At 50.0% G+C, this 16,146-nt stretch overlaps 1 protein-coding gene across 9 annotated transcripts in view; it reads right to left on the bottom strand.

Moving 5' to 3' along the window:
* ZNF532 (zinc finger protein 532) overlaps positions 1-15,920 on the bottom strand; it is a 108,740-nt gene extending 92,820 nt beyond the window's left edge. Inside the window, exons 1-3 of one of the 9 annotated variants that reach the window (XM_060310263.1) lie at positions 14,878-15,136; positions 13,187-13,268; positions 12,993-13,102 (exon numbers count right to left, since the gene is read on the bottom strand). The gene's annotated coding sequence lies outside the window, so the exon portion shown is untranslated. Of the gene's footprint in view, positions 1-12,992; positions 13,103-13,186; positions 13,269-13,619; positions 13,998-14,078; positions 14,294-14,877; positions 15,137-15,670 lie in introns of those variants that run through there. The other 8 variants (XM_060310255.1, XM_060310256.1, XM_060310257.1 and 5 more) reach the window with 8 other exon arrangements.
* Positions 15,921-16,146: the final 226 nt, after the last annotated feature.

Raw genomic sequence — 16,146 nt, 5'->3', positions numbered from 1 at the left:
ACACAGATGCCACCAGAATTCTCAACAACTACATGGACTTAATAATGAGCATCCTTCACTCATATGCCTCTAGCAGAAAGGCAGCCCAGCAAGGTCTTCTAAGAAGCCAGCAGAGGCAGAACACCATTTTCCTATCCTCAATGACCTGAAATTAGAGCACTGTGTAACCAAAGAAGTTATAGCTAAATCTGAAACTCCAACAGAAGTCAACAATACCCTAATGCCCAAGATTAGGAGGAAAAGAAATTTTTTAAAAATCTGTGAGTCATCTAAATGAAAACCAGCAAAGCTTAATTATTACTACTCAAGTACTAAACCATGTGTTTAATCATTCCCCCAAATGAACGTTGGACAGCTAAACCAGACTTGCATTTTGCCAAACAGACATACACCTGTGAGGGGCCTCAAACATTCATACACTCACACCAAGCCCCCGCCACCCCCCATGCGAGTCCTCACATATACATCTACGCACCCAGGAGAGACCCTAAACATGACGCTTGAACAATTCCTCCAGCCATTCGGCCAGTTTTCCTACCTCCAGCGCCCCAGTCCAGGGCATGCCTCAGACACGTGCTATGCATTTATGGAGCAAATACTGAAAGCTAAACATTGTTTTTGTGATTTTTGAGTAAACACAAAATAGAGAAAAGATTGCACTTCTACACTCAAAAGAGCTCGTACACCTTGGCTCCTATACTGAAGAATGTAAAAGGTACAGGCGTCGGGTCCCGAAGAGGCAGCTGTGAACACCGACTCCAACAATGACTGGCCGCTCAGCCTGGCGTATCTGTTCATCCTCGGGGCCTCAAGTGCCTCAGGCATAAAATGGTTTAAGGCCACCCACTTGTCAGGGTTGCTGTGAGGCCTGATGATTCAGAAATCCAGAGTGTCTCCAAACAGACACAGTTTCCTTCACTGCACTTTCCCAAAGTGACCAAGTCACCCGTTAGCTATCTTCCTTGCAACTCTTGTTTTCTGAGTCATTTCCTGCCTCAAAATCTCTGTCCCAGCCTGAAGACTCTGCCCAGTGTCCTCTGCACACGTCTTCTTCTCATGCCAGGCGCTAAGCTTTCCCATCATTTCCCTCCTTGGGTCTGCTTTCCCTTTTTGTAAAAACTCCATCCCTCTATTTTTCAAAACTGCACCCGAAGTTTATCTTTACTGGAACCGCTACTTCCACGCAATGTTTCCTTTTTTGTGTATTTCCTCCCACCTCTACCTTTAGAAGCCAGATGAGCCTATCAGAGAACAGTGTGAAAACCTGACACAAATTCCACTCGTTTATGGCTGAGCTGTTTCCTGACAGTAACGAATTATGGCAATGCTACAGGCTGCGCTCCCTAAACGGTGGAGTCGGAGAGCAACCCCGGGCTCTAGGCTAGAGAGGAGAGCAGATGAAAGACGGGACAAACCAAGGAGACCCCACCCTGACTGAAAAAGCCAACAGCTGGTCCACAGCATCGTCGTCACGTGTGAACAAGAGCACGTTCTATAAAAGGCACCCCCCCCCCTTCATTGCCTCCTTTTGGCCTACAGCCTGTTGAACTTCGCTAATAAACACGAGCAGCTCGTACTTTCACAGCCTTTACTCATCTACTTACTGGTGCACCGATGTGAGAACAAAGGCGGCCGCCAGACCTTGCTCTTCGGATGACATTCTCTAGAGCATCACATCGTACAATGGGGAATGCCTGGACCAGATGCACCAAAGACAGCTAACACTGCAGCCATTTGCCGTTATGAGCCCTCTACTGTAGCAGACATTCCTCAGGGTGTTGCACAAGCCCACTGGCCACCTCCTCTGAAACTACTGTCCCCTGTTTAGGGTCAGCAGTAACCCTGCCCTCCAAGCCACAGCGGATGAGACCAGGACCAATTAGGTTTTTGGTCTTGAGAACTGGCAGTGAGACTGAGGAATACAGGTGATGTCCACCGGCGGCTTAAACGAGGACGCGGGGACACGTGGGCTGTGGGACAGCCACATGCTCAGGAAAGAGAACGCCGCTGTACCAAGGGAGAGGCACGAAGTGACAACTGAGGACGCGTGGCCCTAAAAAGAGCAAAGAATAATCTTAGAGCAAGATGATGTCTGAGTTCCCGGTTTCAGGTCCTCGTGGCAGCAGCTGGGGCCTAACGGCTAGCTCCCTTTCTTATGGTGTTGGTTTAAACAGCCGTGTCCTGATCGTGTGTCCTCTAAAGTCAAGCAAACTCCAAACGATCTAGTGTTGCAATGCCTTCCCACGTGAATCCTGTCTACAAGGAGCTACTGCTTCTCCCAATCCGTCTCCTCACCTCGGCCGCCTGAGCTGTCCTTGGTTGTCACCATCCCAAGTGAAGGCCACCTCGTAAGGCTGGTTCCGATTCAGTTATCCAGGGACCATGGGCACTGTATCTCCTACTGTGCTCACTCACTCACCTGTTCACTAACTCGCTCCACAATCATCCCGTGGGGCTCTCCTATGAGCACAGAGATCGTGCACATCTCCTGGTGCCTGTGGTCCTGGACTCTTACATGCTGCGCACTCCCGGTTCTTTCCTAGCTCACTGCACTGGGGACCAGCCATCTTTGCTTTGCCTTGTGATGTTCTCTGCACGTCTATCTGCCTGGTCTTTGACGCTGACTCCTGACATACTCCAGTAAGGCTTCTGACTCACTACCCCACTACATCCTGAACTCACCCCCAACTCAGGTTAACATCCACGGTTCCAATCCTTTTCTCCAGGGCTGCCTCCGTGGCCGTGCCCGTCCTGAATGCCCAGACTTGTCCCTGCTCCCCGCACGGCAATGTGACACCACGGACGACATACTCACAGGTCCAAGACACGTACCTCCACCACCCCAGGCAGGGATTCTGCACGAAACGAGGAGCTGACGGATTTAGCCAACAATTAATAAATCGTATTCAATGTGCTGGATCCATGTATCATAGAACTCTGGGTCCAAATGTCCAGTAAGAGCTAAAACTCAACTAGGATTTCTGTGAAATGGGAGGCTTTACTTGTAGAGAGATGGGGTGGCAAACTATCTCATGGAACAGATACCATTTTATCCTTACAACTAATCTAATCAATGTCCATTCCCAACATCAGAAACAAGCCAACTACAGTTTCGTAGTCTACAGTTTATCGTTCAAACGCATAACCAAACTCCTTCCTAGAACTCAATCTCTTGTTTGGCCCAGGCCCCGGAGTGACCCTTCCCAAGGCATCTGGATCCAGGGACTCCAGGGTGGTCGCCTTCATCAGGCGCTGGACAAGCAGGTGGTGGGGATTAGCCATTCTTCAACACGGCCCTGGGAGGCGGCTCATTAGGACTCCCATTCTAAGGAGAAGTCACAAGTCACCCAATTCCTTGTCAGGTATGGAGGCAGAAATAGTGGCCGGCTAACAGCTCCGAGTCCTCACCTCCCATCAGATCCCAAGTCCCTGATCCAAACATGGCACAGTCACCCTTACGTGTTGATTTAAGGTCTGAGAGTCTTCATCACAATGACTTGAAATGGTTGGAGCCCTGTCGTGTATCTCCTGGATCTCATCTCAATATTAAAATCACCTTGTCTCATCAGACTAGATGCCAAGGGCTCAAGGTAATAAAGCTGGAGTAACGCAGGTATGTGGGAACAAGAATAAACTGAGGATCCAGTCAGACCCCGTGTACCCAGAAATCAGTGTTCACGCCAGACTGGGCGTCCATGGCTGAAAACCAGGGCTGACCCCAACTGCACTCACTGGCATCAGATGCAAAGCGAGGGTGAGTTCCCACAGTCAGGCAAGGCTGGGAGAATCAGATCACTCTGGAAGCAAAGGCAGCAGGTCTGAAACCAAGGGAAACAGTGGAGACTTCCGCTACTCAGTGTGGTCCACAGGCCAGCAGATCACCATCACCTGGGAGCCTGTCAAAAATGCAGAATCTTGGGCCCGTACCAGTCCTATTGAATCATTATCTGCATCTTTTAACAAGACCCCCAGGTGATCTGTATGTAAATTAAAGTGCGAGAAGTCCCATCTGGATAACAAGGGCACACAGGAAGGACATGGGACTGTGGGCCGCAGGTACAGGACAGCAGCGGCAGGTAGGGAGAGCCAGCCAGACCCTGGTCCAAGTCTAGGCTCAGTCTCTCACTAGTGGTGCCACCCCTGGTCACTTAGCCTCTCTTTAAGTCTCCCTGGGGATCTCCTACCTTTCAGGCGACAGTCAGTGTAAAGCATCTAGCACCCAGTAAACTTGCAGTAAATGCTAGTTCCCTTTCCATTCAGAAGCAGACACCAACCGGCACGCATGTTTAAACCCCATAACCCGGGGATGAATTAGGAATATCTGGGAGAGAAAGGGAGCCCAAACTAGGGGAGAATGAGTTTCTCTAACAAGGAGACCCTAACGTAGTTCTTACACTATCTTTTTCAACCAAAAGAGGGACTCAACGTCAATAAATAGGAACACTGCAGGGCACCAGTGGAGTTTCACTGTTAAATTTATTTAGTTATCCAGACCAGCACTGTCCGACAGAAATAGAATGAAAACCAAATACATGGTTTTAAATTTTCTATTCCTATTTTTAAAAGAATAGAAGGGAGGGAATGTTGTGAAGTAAGTTTTAATAATAAATTACATTCAACCAAAATGTCCTTTCAACATATACTATTAGTGAGACATTTTACATTCTTTTTTTGTATAGGTCTTCAAAACCTGGTGTATACTTTATGCTTACAGCCCATCTCAATGAGGACTAGCCACGTTACAAGTGCTCAAAAGCCATGTGAGGCTGGTGCCTGCCGCACTGGACAGGGCAGTCCTGGACAGAAAGGTCCCGGGGATCCCTTCTCCACTCAATCTTCCATCACCTCCAAATCCCAGTGTGCAAGACACAACTATCTGGTCCCTGCAAGCGAACATGCGCAGGAAAGGGACGGAACAGAGGCTTGAGCTACCTGCCATATAGTCACGATCAAATTTTGCTTGTTTTTAAACTCTGGTTGACATAAATTACACCAGTAGACGGACAACCCAGACTCTAGCCACTCGCCGACTGGGCTGAATTTTTCTGGGAGCAAAGACAGTTGTAAGATTACAACTACAAAATTTGTCCAAGATTTTCCAGCTACAAAAGGAAGTGCAGCCAAGTAGGAACAAGTACTCTTACCTAGATTTCACCCACTTTCACCAGATATAGGGCAGCTGTAACTGAAAACCTAAAGGCAAGGCAGGAGACACTCACTGTGTAAGTTTTCACGCCCCACCCTCCAAAAACAAAAATCGCTACTGATAAAGGAGGTAAAAGAACAGGAGAAACACTACCTTCCAAGACAGAAAACGCCCGGCCTAAGGCCCTTCCCCTATAACAGGAAGCCTCAGGAACACGATAGCTAAGATTTTAGGGAGGTCTCATCGCGCACCAGCCACTTCCCTAAGCACTTCATGTGCATTTAATCTTCAAAACAACCCTCAAGAAAAGTATGGCTTAGCATTTAAGTAACTTGCTTGAGGTCTCACAGCTAGCCAGGGGCAGAACACAGGTTTATATCACTGAGGGCTGGGCAGACAGGTATCTATCACTGAGAGCTGACCAAAGGCAACTGAAAATCTCCATGGCCTTTCCACCCCCATTTAAGTAGAACACTAGCCATAATCACTTCTCAAGCTAGAGACCTCAAACTACCTTCCCAATCTTGCTATGTTAAATCAGCAAAACCGTTAAGAACCAGCTTATCAATGAGTACCTGTATGAGGGCTTCATTTGAATCACTCAAGCTCTCAGGTTCACAGGATGTAAGGACTGTAGGTATGAGCTGGCCTACATATACCATCAAAACACATATGAGAAATTCTGGAAGGCAGAGAGAAAGGAATGATGGCAACAGTCTCAGACCAGGAGGTCTAGCGTGCTGGGTTCTAGTTCCAAATGTGCTATTGATATTAACTACCTGCTGAACCGCCACCCCCCGGCCCCGGCTGGCACTGCTACCGATTTAGGCTCACTATAGAAAATAAGGAGATAACTGTAAATATTTAATGTATTTCCAGTTTTGTGATTTTTTTTTTAACACAGAGCTAGAAATTTTCTAACCTAGAAGTTTTTCAAAAATTCTTACTGCTCAGATACCTAAAGAATTTATGCCTCACAGAAGAAAATTATCAAAATCAATACCCATTACCAGACCCATGAGTCAGCAGGAGTTTGGTTCCCTAGAAGGTAAGACTGACTTGAGAAGACAGACATTCAAGAACCACACCACCTTGACTTTACCTTTAGGTCTCTATGAATCCTTCAAGATGCTCAGAATCTCTAATTATGTACAGTTGTAGTAATATCTGACTGAAAACAAAACCTGCATTTGGGGGCCCTAAGGACCATCAACTAGAGGATACTTGGTGGGGAATACTTGGGACAGCTAAGAAGGCCACTCTGAGTTCATCTAAAAATTACTTATTTCAGTCTCCAGATTTCGATTAAGTAGAATTTTCTCTCCCCCCTCATTCTAAAACAGGCAGAATTTAGAACTTCCTGTCTATAGCAGATGATTCAAAGAATTCTTTAAACTATGTTTCTGTGTTAGAACAAAAGATTTTTCACAACACCACTTTCAGTTTCCTTTGATTTTCTTATCCTTTTCAAAGAATAGATAAAACAAAAACACCTCTTGGTTCCTTCTCCCAATTTGTACCTCACCCTAGTACCCAGAAAAAAACATTTAATTAAGTCTTTCCAACAGGTTATTCCTAGCACTGTCCGTCTTGGGTGTAGATACAGATTCTCCCCTCTCCGTGACGACTAAGGTCAGGAAAACCTGCCTAATTACAAAGGCCCGCGACTGCGCCTTCCGCTTCTCCATGACACACTCACCGTCCTTAACGGCCACTCCCAACGCAAGAGTCTTCGGTGCCTTTGCTGTTTACCAGCTACTTGTGTCTCTCCAGCCTCCTCCCCCCAAGCACCTTCCATGGTTTCCCCTTGTCCCCAAGGCAGAAGAGCCCAGTGACGAGGAACATGCTTCAAATTCTCCCTCCACCACCATTTCTTTTTTCTTTTTTTAAACATCTTTATTGGAGTATAATTGCTTTACAATGGTGTGTCAGTTTCTGCTGTATAACAAAGTGAATCAGCTACACATATACATATGTCCCCATATCCCCTCCCTCTTGCATCTCCCTCCCACCCTCCCTATCCCACCCCTCTAGGTGGCCACCACCATTTCTGAGCTGGCACACCTTGGCCAGGATCCTGGCCTGAGTTTCCCAACCTGCACCATGGGGATAACAGCATACAGCTCACCTCATCGTCTTGCTATTAAATGCAGGGAAAGGCCACCACAACGGACTGTGCTGCCTGCAGGTGTCAGCTACTAACACGTGGTCTGCCTTTCTGGAAATGTCCTGCCCTCCAACTTTCTGAAGCATGCTTCTCAAGTTCTTCAGCCCCTACCTCCCCTTCATTTATGCTTTTTACTATAGAAACCATTATCTTATGGGAGCCCAAACGCAAACCTTTTCATACCTTTCTTCTATCATCTCTGTTCTGTATTAGTTGCTGCCAGTCTAGACCTCCAGCTCAAACAGATCTGGGAGGCAAAGGACACCCCGCGGGCAGGCAACACAACCCAAACCTGAACTCACTGTATCAACACCTCCACCTCCCAAATCTTTTCTGCCTCCTGAGTTCAGAATCTGAGAGACACAAGTAACCCGTGGCGGCAGGTAACCTCAGAGAGCTGCCTCTGCCCCTACCCCTCCATCACGCTGCATATCCAGTCGGGGCCCAGCACACACACACCTGCACCTGATGCAGTAGCCACCTACCACTCCCTCCCCACGCCAACGCCTCAGAGGGAGCCCTCCTCCTTTCTCCTGCACTGCTGGGGTGGGGCCTCCCCTCTGACCTCCCTGCCTCCAGCCAGAGAAGTCCTCAGTCCTCATTCCATCCTCGTGGTGCTGGCCCAGGACCTCTGTCATGAAGAGTCTTTCTGCCTCTGCTGTCTACACAGGGAAGCCCACGCTGGAATGGACGATATAAAATGAACTTCAGAAGCCTGGCCCTTGTCAGCCTCGTAGCTTCCTCCTACTCTCCCATCCCCACCTGCGACACCAAGCTCTCCCAGGGCCTTTCCACACGCCACTCCATCGGGCTCTCATGCTCTTCCCCCAAGTCTCTGCCTGCCTTACATACTCTTACTGGTTGTGCTCAGCAGCCACCTCTTCCAGGGCTCCTCCCTCCATGCTTGGCACTAGGTGGCCTATTCACATTCCTATCATAGCATCTGTAGGCTACTTCCCACTAGGTTTTCCTCTCTGGATTCCTTTTCCCTCGGTCCTCCCAGTGCCTAGCACAACGTCCGGTGCTTAGTAAACACGCAGTATCTGCTAAATGGATGAAATAATCCCCAAATTAACAATGATTCCCACTTCTCAAGCTCCTCTCCCTCCACACGTCACCATAACCTCTCCTGATCCTGAACACTGCTTTATCCTCTAAAAAAAAACCAAGCTGCTTCCAAAATCTCCCTACTTCAGTGCTCTGATGTTGCTTAAATACTTTCACTTCTTTAAAAGACACAGGGCTTCCCTGGTGGCGCAGCGGTTGAGAGTCTGCCTGCCGATGCAGGGGACACGGGTTCGTGCCCCGGTCCGGGAAGATCCCACATGCCGCGGAGCGGCTGGGCCCGTGAGCCGTGGCCGCTGAACCTATGCATCCGGAGCCTGTGCTCCGCAACGGGAGAGGCCACAACAGTGAGAGGCCCGCGTACCGCAGGAAAAAAAAAAAGACACAAAAGCTGAATAATAACTTCAAATATTAAAATAACACCAATATTTTGACAGTCAATAAATCAGACAACTTATCATTAACGGTAAGTTCTTTCTGCAGCTAAGATTTCAATGGAGCTCTTTCGTACCCCTTTCCAAAATTTTGATTCTATTATTGGTTGGTGTTTTATGGAACCTGCCGAATGCCTCTGAGGAGATGAGGAATAACTGCTGAAGGGAATAAAGGCCATTTCACCACTGGCAGGTTCTTGTTTCCACTTTCGGCTAATTCCAATTAGTTCTGGGTTATAAAGCCTGTCATCCCGTTAGTGAGTGGTCTATTATCATGAACATCTCTCAAGTGTCTTCAGATAACATTTGCTATGAAAAATTTACTTGGGCAGTCTTAACTGCAGCTGACAAGGCTAGATCTTTTTTGTGAGGAATGACCAGCTGAATTTACTTTCATTCCTAACTTCTAATTCTTATCTACTTACCATATGACCCAGCCATCCCACTCCTAAGCCCTTACCAAAAACTTATGTTCAGACAAAAGACCTGTATGCAGATGTTTATAGCAGCTTTATTCCCAAACACCAAAAACTGGAAATAATCCTAATGTCTTTCAACGGGAGAACAGAGAAACAAACCGTGGTACATCCATACAGTGGTCGACACAACTTGGCAATAAAAAAAAGAACCACGTATGGATACAGAAGACAACATGGATGCCTTTCAAATGCACTTTGTAAGTCAAAGAAGCCATTGGTATGGCATTCTGGAAAAGACCAAATATAAGGGCAGAACAAATCGCTGGCTGCCGGGAGGCTGGAGTGGAGAGAAGAGTCTGACTGCAAAGGGACAGCAGGAGGAAAGTTTTTCAGGCAAGGGAACTACTCCCTATGGGTAGTGGTGGCGCATACACAGCACTACACGCTTGTCAAAACCCATAAAACCATGGGTTTTACTGTATGTAAATTTAAAAGTAAAAAAGGGTAAAAAGTTAATTATTTAACCATGACATAGTTAAAGATTATACGCCAAATACAGGCATACCTCCTTTGCGCTTTGCTTTACTGCACTTCACAGATACTGTGCTTTTTTTTTTACAAATTCAAGGTTTGTGGCAACTGTGCATTGTCAGGTGATAGTTAACATTTTTTTCAGCAATAAAGTATTTTTTAATAAAGATACGTACGTTGTTTTTCTAGACACGCTACTGCACACATTACAGTACAGTGTAAACATAAATTTTATACATACCAAGAAACCAAAAAATTCAAGTGACTTGCTTTACTGCGATCATCACTTTCTGGTGGTGGTCTGGAACCCAGACCCACGGGATCTCTGAGGTACTGCCTGTATAATTAACACAAAGGTGTGGATTTCCTCGACGTTAAACAGTGGCTGTTGTTATTATTTTGTTGCTACTGTATTGCACTGATGAGGAAGAAATGTTAGGGGGACGGGGTGGGGGGCAACCCCAAGTCTTTCCCCCCCTCCCCGTGCTGGCAACCTTTGCGAGGCTCCACAGGAAGGCAACCTCCACCCCAGCTGTGAACAGCTAAATGGAGTTCCACCAAGGATATGGGAAAGCTTATTCACAACCAACGGGAGACAGACGGTACCCCACAGTACAGCCCAAGAAAGCATTTCAAGGGAAGAAATAAAGGCGGCGGGGGGGAGGGGGGAGAGACTACAAATCCTGAAGTTCTAACTCATCCTAGTCAAAGGTATCAGCAGAAAATTCCATCCACGTGTTGGCTGCAGCATTCCTAGACCCTCCTTTAGAAAGGAGTCAAGGTGGGAGGTGGGTGGGGAATCTCTTTGTGAGAAAAGACAGCAAAAGAGAGAGAGAGAGAGAGAGAGAAGGCGAGCGAGAGTTCTCCTAAACCAGGAGGCTGAGAGTTCTAAAAACCCTGGATCCAACGTTCTTTAACATGGAAAAAGTGATGCTAAGTAGGCAAATGATAAAAACAAGCAAAGGTTCACCACCCAGTGACACTTTCTTTCCAGCGGACCCTCGTCAGCCAAACCGACGCATTCTTCCTCCAGAGGGGACGGCCCGACGCATTCTTCCTCCAGAGGGGACGGCCCGCCTGGCGTCCCTGGTCCCTGGAGACTGCCCCAGGCAATCCCGAGCAGGCGCTGGGCTCCGGGCTCCAGGTGTGGCTGCCCACAGGGCGACAGATTGGGGGGGGGACCCGGAGGGCGCCAAGGGTGGGTGCCACCCTACTCCCACCTGGCTCTTCTGGGCAAGAGGATACTGCGGCTTCTCCGCACTCACATTCCCGAGCCCAGAAAACTCTGTTCCCCTCCGGGAGACCTGGGCCTGCCACATCCTCAGAGCCCAGCATGAGATCGCCACCTGAGACAAACCTCCAGCCAAGATGGGCTCCTGATTGCAGCCCTGGAGAACCAGCTCTCTGACCTGCAACGGCTCTCTGCAGCTGGAAAGTGGAAAGACGGGCCTGCGTGCAAAGCAAATGCTATTTTCCAGGCGCCTTCTGGGGGGAGGGGGAGTAACAAATCTAAAAACCACAGAGAGTAAACCAGAACGTTCTGGGACACGCCACGCCTTACAAAAAGGGCTTTAAAACATCCTATCAAGAAACAGTCACTGCAAGGGGTTAGCTGTCAAAGGTAAATAAAAATCACTGACTTTCTAAAGATAGGAGTGAAGGACTCAATTATAAAACAGCTTATTGTAGTATTAAGCTAATTAAGGTTTATCACATTAGCCATCTGAGTTTTAGTTGGCACCAGAAAAGCAGAAACAGCATATCATGCAACGTGGATTGGGATCTGCTTTGCAAGCAGATTTCTGCCACATTCAGACACAGAACCTCTGGCAGTCAAAAATGTTGCAGAATTGAAAACCAATTTTCGCACAGTGATTTGTCAAGAATCTTGTTCCATCACGTGAGCTATTTACTGGTCTCCCGGTCCGAGATTACATTTATCTCTATTAAATACCACACAAAGTATTCTGAGCTAACCATGCCCTGTTGTTTCTCTTTTGCCAGTTTTATCACACGCTGGATGCTCTGAAATCCTATGAAAAACATTTCAACAATAAAACCCTTGCATACTTGACACCCTTCACTGCAGATATTCTGCCCACCAACTGTCAGCACAGAACCCATTCTAAGACCCTCGGCACTTCTGAAAAGACTGCTCTGCTGAATGCAAAGAGGAACAAAATACCCTCCACAGAGTAGGGGAGAAATTTGTTTTCAATCGTGTCTTCTATGGGCTCCTCTTGACTGTACTTTTACCAAACCAGAAGACAGAACTAGTTCTATCCGTTGTTGGCGTTCATCTTGGATTTGATTCTGGAACTGCTGGTTTCCTGTTTGGGGAAGTTGCAGTTCTTTTCACAAGGAACCCCAAGGCGAAATGTTTCTTATTCCCCTGTGAGGTCTCACTGCCTTTGTTCTTTACTTTGCTACCACTGATCACTGCTGCTTCTCTCTTCTCCTCTAAAACCTCTTTTGGTTTTGGAGGATGCATAAAAAATGCCAGCTCAAAGCAAACTGTCATCCTTTAAGGCCCTGGACATTTTCTACCATCCGCTGCTGTAAAGCTCTGAGTTAACAGGCATCTTTGCACAGAGGAAGCCAGACTACCCAGTCTTCTCCTGGCATTGCATTAAGTATTCCATATTAAAACGTATGCCACAAATAATCCAATGGCAAACTCACCGTCAACACCCCACCCCCGCCCAAATCAATAAAAGCCATTCCACCACTTGACTCAGAGTGAAAAGCCTTTCAGGTTAACACACAGAGCAAGGTAAAAAGAAAGGTGATGAATGAACAAAAGGCAAATCTACCTGCAGACTCCTCAGATCCCAAAAAGGTGGCTAGGCTGCCTGGATTTGACAAAGTCCTTCCATTTCCCTGTAATCATCGGGAAAATGCCCCATGTGTACTGCTTTAGTCTTATGCAAAACAGTGCATTCCCCACAAGGCCCTGACGCCTACCATTCTCTTCAACTTGCTTCTTTTCAGGCCTGCCTCTTATAAATGACCAGCCACATGCGATTTAATGAAGTCATTCTGATTGCGCCTTGATAGCAACACTATCATAAAGTCACCCTAATCCCATTAAACTTGGCTAAACGTCAAGAGTATTTCTTCTCCACTCTCCACCCAATATTATCTCCAGGGTACCAATGCACTGTCAATCTGTGTCTGAACGGATCTTCAAATAAATACTTAAATTCATGCTCAAAATTATCATATCTCACCTTGTGAACCTTGACCTTTTGGAAAGACTTTGGACCAATGTTCAGTTACTGTCACACGGTTGCATTCTCTGCAAATATGAAAGGGTTAAAAGCAGCCCCAGTCAACAGGCCTACAAGGAAAAAAAAGACAGCATGTATGCCTTACAGCATCACTGGAACGCGTTTATGCTCATTTCCTAGAACAATATTGTTACCTTTTGGCCTTCATAATAGTCAGAAGCATCCCCAAAACCCTTTAGTAGCTTCTAAAAGGAAAAGCACAAAACAGAACATACCCTGCAAGAGAAAAAAACATGCAAAGTAGCATTCTCCAGCAACAAACTATTATTACAAATCCATCAGTTCATTTTGGTTTTGTTTTGTTAAAAACATAGAGGAGAGGGAGAGAGAGAGTGAGAGAGAGAGAGAGAGAGAGAGAGAGAGCGCGAGCCTGCAGAAACCAAGTGTCCCCACCCTAGCAAGGCACATTTTTTTCTTTAATAAGGGTCATAAATCTCAGCTCCTTGTCCATCCCTTAAGCAAAAGAAAAAGGCAGGAAAAGCCCAAGTAATCTCAGACCTTGCAAACCTGCACATTTTCCCCCATCTTCTCTACACAGACTCTTCTAGGGCTCCATTAGTCACGTACCAGTGCTGTGTGGTGTCTAAGTGTGCATTCACATACTGTGTTGGGATGGTCCCTTCCTGCAAGCTCCTCTGCTTTTGGCTGCCATGAAGGGAGGAAGCTGCTATCCCACTGTAGTAGCTCAGTGACTGCATTGTGCTCAGGAGCTGATCTGCCTCAAACCAGTTTCAACCGGTTCTGGTCACCCTACATAAAAAAGCTATGGCAACCCTCGCTGAGTTGCCAACAAGTCCCTGAAAATCATCAGCACAGGGAGGATCTCGCTGGGGGTGGCTGCTCCCTCTTAGGTCTTGGTGAGGACGAGAAGGTCATCGTGGGTCCCCTCCACCGGCGCACAAGCACACAGCCCTGGAAGGGCTCCCCTCACGAGCACCCCAGAGCCCCTCGGGCCCATCCCCCCTCCCGTCCACCCCAAAGCCCACCGCAGACACTGCTGCCCCTCCTTCTCCTTCCCCCACTTACCTCCCACAACCTGGCTCAGATCTTTGTGTACGTGTGTGTCAGTGTGTGTGCTCTGGGTTGGTGGCTGACAAAGAGCCCCCAGGAAAGCAATCTATGTGTGTCTGCTCACCCTGGCTGCGTCGGCGGCAGGGGCCGGCCTCGGCCTCCTAGCAGAGTGCTGCGGGCTTGTTGACCAGGCTCCTCTCTGCCTGTCACCCCCCCACCCAGCCCCCTCCTCCCGTTCCTCTCCTCTCTCTCGCAGCCCTGTCACCACCACCAGCAGCCCCCCAGTCTCCTCCTCCTCCTCCGACCTTCTCTTCTTTCAAGCACCTGGGGGGAGTAGTCCAAATCCCTTCACCTCGGGCAAGAAGTCTAGGGCTGCCCGGGGTGGAGGCGGGGGGGTGGGGGGGGCGGGGGGGGCGGACTCGGGGCCAGTGGGACAGAGGGGCACAGAGGCCTTTTAAAAAATCCGCTGCGCAGCGCCAGCGCCGGAGGGGGGAGGAGGCGAGCGGCGGCGCTCACGTGGCCCCCCTCTCGGAACCTGCGGGGCCTAGCCAGACCGGCTGGTCCTCGGCCCCCCCAAAGAGGCCGGCGGGGCGCGAAGGCCGGCCGGCCCCAAGGCCAGGGTGGGACAGGCCGCGGCCGTCAGGCCCAGGGGCCGGAGCCTCACGCGCCGGCCCCGACCGCAGGGCCGGGCACGAGGGGCCCGCGCCCCCGCCCCTCGCCGGAGCCCGCCCGCGCCGCTTCCTCCGCGGCCCTGCACCCCTCGCTCGGCCCGGCCGCCCCCTCGCCGCCCCCCGCGTCCCGGGCGCACACCCACCCCCTGCCCGGGGTTGGCCTTCGCAGCGGTCAAGCCCGGGCGTCTGGGCCGCAGCTCGGATGACCTTTGTTCAGCGCGGCGCCGCCGGCGGCTGCTGCTGCTGTAGCTGCTGCTGCTGTCGTCGTAGCGGCGGCGGCGGCGGCGGCGGCTTCCATGTTACGGGCGTGTCAGCCGCATTCCCGCTGCCGGGGTCGAGGTGTGCGTGTGCGGCGGAGGGGCCTCGCCGCCGGTGCCGCCGCCGATGCTGCCGATGCAGCCGCCGCCGCCGCCGCCCGGGCCGCCCCGCCGCCGCCGCCGGCACCGCCACCGCCGCCGCCGCGGCCTTGCGGTGCGCCCGGCCCGGGCCCCGCGCCTCCCCGGGCGCCGCGCTCTAGGCCGCACGGCGGCGGCGGCGGCGGCGGCGGCGGCGGCCCGCCACGCCGGGGCCTACGATCGGGGTGCGGGCCCGGGCGGCGGCGGCGGCACCGGCGGCTCGGCCCGAGCGGCGAGCGAACAAAAGGGAGCGCGGGAGAGGGGGAGGGGGCGGCCGGTGGGGGAAGGGAGGATCGGGGAGAAGGAGGCGAGACGCGAAGCCCCGCAGCCCGCGGGCGCGGACGCTCGGCCGGTGCCGACTCGGCGGAGGGAAGGCGAGCCGCGCGGACCTGCCAAGTCTCGCCCATATGCGGCCGCCGCATCGCGGCTTCGCCCCGGAGAGCGGGGTGGTGGTGATGGTGGTGCTGAGGGCCTGCTGCTTTTTCCAGCGGCATTGCAGGCTCTCACCCAGTCCTTTTCATGGCCCCAAGCCGCAACTTACTCGAGTGGAAGGAAGCAAGGCCTCGCCAAAGATGGTTGCAAAAGACCGCGAGCCTCTACCCAGGATCTTGAAGCCAAGGTGGTGTTTTGTTATCCTCGTAATGGTGGCCAATAAGTCAGAAGAGAGCACGCTATCTTCAGATGCATTAAATCTGGAATTCTCCCTGGAGGTGGAAGAAGGGGCTCTCTTCTGGGTAGTTAGTGGTTTGGAGCCCTTTTCGCCTTAAACTGAGCCACAAAAGAATGGAAGACACCCCCTGGGGTGGGGAGAAAGCCCTGGTGTAAAAGACACACGTTTTGCTTTCGGAGAAAAAGCCACTGGGGCCAGATTGAAACATGGCATGTTCAGTTCATGTAGCTTTTTTTTTTTTTTAAATGGGGGAATGATATTGAGTAAACAAGATGTAATAGCCAAGTCTTTAAATTCACGAAGGGAGATGTGTACAAATGTAACAAGCACATATTGTACATACAGCA

The sequence above is a fragment of the Globicephala melas genome, chromosome 13, assembly GCF_963455315.2.
Source record: "Globicephala melas chromosome 13, mGloMel1.2, whole genome shotgun sequence".
In the NCBI taxonomy this organism is placed as follows: domain Eukaryota; kingdom Metazoa; phylum Chordata; class Mammalia; order Artiodactyla; family Delphinidae; genus Globicephala; species Globicephala melas.
The sequence above is the reverse complement of the archived record's forward strand: the minus strand, read 5'-3'. Positions and strand labels throughout refer to the sequence as shown.